Source organism: Rhinopithecus bieti, unplaced genomic scaffold (assembly GCF_001698545.2).
Source record: "Rhinopithecus bieti isolate Rb0 unplaced genomic scaffold, ASM169854v2 scaffold_21777, whole genome shotgun sequence".
Classification (NCBI taxonomy): domain Eukaryota; kingdom Metazoa; phylum Chordata; class Mammalia; order Primates; family Cercopithecidae; genus Rhinopithecus; species Rhinopithecus bieti.
In genome coordinates this window covers 432,508-435,484 of record NW_016810508.1, presented here as the reverse complement: position 1 = coordinate 435,484, position 2,977 = coordinate 432,508, and the positions used below count along the sequence as shown (strand labels likewise).

At 43.9% G+C, this 2,977-nt stretch overlaps 1 pseudogene; it reads left to right on the top strand.

The window, feature by feature from the left end:
• Positions 1-2,799: 2,799 nt before the first annotated feature.
• The window catches only part of LOC108542248 (non-histone chromosomal protein HMG-14 pseudogene), a 10,064-nt pseudogene continuing 9,886 nt past the window's right edge, over positions 2,800-2,977 (top strand).

The following is a 2,977-nucleotide window of genomic DNA, read 5'->3' as shown; positions in this document are numbered from 1 at the left end:
TAATGTATTAAATATAATTATATTAAGAATAATATAAATATTTAAAAATTATATAATTTAAATATATAAAGTATATATTGTTAAATATCAGAAAACTGCAGGAAGTTGGTATTCCTTGTTAAGGAGAAGGGGCACTCATCCCTTTGAGAGCAGAAATGACTCTCTTCTTCTGCTTAGGGATAAAAGGACGATGTCCCTAGAGCTGGAATCTCTAATAGTCAATATTTTTGCAGGGGTTGTGTTTGATGGGTGCTCAGCATCTGAACCTCTTTACTGCTAAGGGGAGGCTTTTCTTGCATGGTTTTGGTTGGAAACAGAGTCCTATCCCTTGGAAATTAGGATTTGGTTGCATGATCTGGGCTCCACTGCCTGAATGTGTGCTAAGAAACATGGGCATGGAGCAAGTATGTGAGGAAGCTGCCTCCAGGGGTGGCAGCTGCAGCCTCTGATGTCCCAGGGAGTCACAGTGATGCAGCTTTCCAAACAAGCCACCCCCTGGCATGACCATGGCTGTGGGTGCAGCTGCCCACCTCCCCTTGCTGCTGCCATTTGCTCACCTGCATCTCCAGCCTTCACACTGACATTTACCCACTATCCTTCCAATAAATTCCTTTCCTGCTCAAGTGGAATCAGAATCAGTTTCTGTTGTTTGCAGTTAAAAACCCTGACTCATGGGCCAGGTGCAGTGGCTCATGCCTGTAATGCCAGCACTTTGGGAGGCCGAGGTGGGCGGATCACTAGGTCAAGAGATCGAGACCATCCTGGCCAACATGGTAAAACCCTGTCCCTACTAAAAATACAAAAATTAGCTGGGTGTAGTGGTGCGCGCCTGTAGTCCCAGCTACTTGCGAGTCTGAGGCAGGAGAATTGCTTGAACCCGGGAGGTGGAGGTTGCAGAGAGCCGAGATGGTGCCACTGCACTCCAACCTGGTGACAGAGCGAGACTCTGTCAAAAAACAAACAAACAAAAAGAAAAACAAAACAAAACAAACAAACACAAACAAAACCCTGACTCATTCTCCAAGTAGGAAAAGAAAATGCAAATTAAACCCCTCCAAGTTGAGAAAGGTGAGGAGGGAAGGAGGAGAGACAGGGGAAGAAAAGAGGTACTAGGATTTGGAAAGGTAAAATACGTTTTTTCCTGGAATTAGCAGAAGGCAATGACAGCAAGTCTTGCCAGAGTAACCCGCTGCATCACCTGCACCTATGTGCAAAGCTGCTGGGCTCCCAGGGAAGCCAGAGCTGCAATTCAATTGGCAAAAGTCAAAAATTACAGTCTACTACCCCAGTGGGAACTGAGCCATTTGAGAGACGGAGTAATGGAACTATTCACAGAGGCAGTAGTGTCTGATATTCTGAGATGATGTTTCTTGGTGGGCTATACTTTAGGGTAAGTTAGGTCTGGGAATGCGTAAAAGAATAGGAGTTAAATGTTAGCCAAAACTGCATAATAAGATACAAAACACTGAAATATTTGCAGCATGCTCAAAATATTGGCAGAAAGGTTAACAGACAATAAATGTTTATAGGTGAAGTAAACTCAAACCAAACTTAAAAATAAGAAACTGATAGAATTGACTTACAGTTGGTTATGTGAGAAGAATATTTGCAGTTTGGGTCAAATTACTATTTAAGCTGTTCTGAAATTACAATTCTACATAATTATAATAACAAACATGATAATTTAAATTATGGACCAGAAGCTAATAGATTCTAAGTATACAGTGGCCTATAGGTGGAATTTGATAATACTAAATTTGAAATCTTTCTTTCCTTTGTTTTTTGTTTTGTTTTGTTTTTTGTTTTGGAGATGAAGTCTCACTCTGTCACCTAGGCTGGAGTGCAGTGACACGAGCTTGCCTCACTGCAACCTCTGCCTCCCGGGTTCAAGCGATTATCCTGCCTCAGCCTCCTGAGTAGCTAGGATTACAGGTGCCCCCCACCACGCCGACTTAATTTTTGTATTTTTAGTAGAGACGGGATTTCACCATGTTGGCCAGGCTGGTCTTGAATTCCTGACCTCGTGATCTGCTGCCTCAGCCTCCCAAAGTGCTGGGATTACAGGCGTGAGCCATCGCGCCTGGCCTAAATTTGAAATAATTTCAATGAAATGATACTTCTTTCAATCTAGGGCCCTCTTGATCACATGGACTGGCTGAAAATTATTAATAGAAAGTTTGTAAAAGAAACAGATTCACATAGACTTTGTTCTATGAGCAAAAATGCCCTGTTCAGTAGTGGTGTGGCCTCTCTGTGCCTCCATTTCCACATCTGTAAAATGGTGATAATAAGAGCACCTACTTCATGGAATTGTGAAAAATTTAACAAATCAATCCTGTAAACCCTTAAGACACAGCACCTGACGCGTATTAAGAACTCCGTGTTTGTTGTTTTTATTGTGACTGCAGGGTTTTTATTAAGTGGGGCAAAGTGAGATGTATTCTCAATAACTATGGAAGAGAAGCAGCCTTGGAGAGCCATTTAGTTAAAACGAGATTACTTAACCCAGAAAATGCAGCATTTCCAAAACTTACTGAAATTTAGGGAGAAAAGGAGCAGAACCATTTAGAGAGGTATCCACAAAGAAGAACTGTTCCACTTGGGAACCCACCACCAATCAAGTGGTCCCAGAGGCGGGGTCACCATTATCCTCTGCCAGCCACGTCTACAGTGAATGTAAGATGGTCCACAGGCGGGGCCACCATTATCCTCTGCCAGCCACGTCTACAGTGAGTGTAAGATGGTCCACAGGCGGGGCCACCATTATCCTCTGCCAGCCACGTCTACAGTGAGTGTAAGATGGTCCACAGGCGGGGCCACCATTACCCTCTGCCAGTCACGTCTACAGTGAATGTAAGACGGTCCACAGGCGGGGCCACCATTATCCTCTGCCAGCCACGTCTACAGTGAATGTAAGACGGTCCACAGGCGGGGCCACCATTATCCTCTGCCAGCCACGTCTACAGTGAGTGTAAGA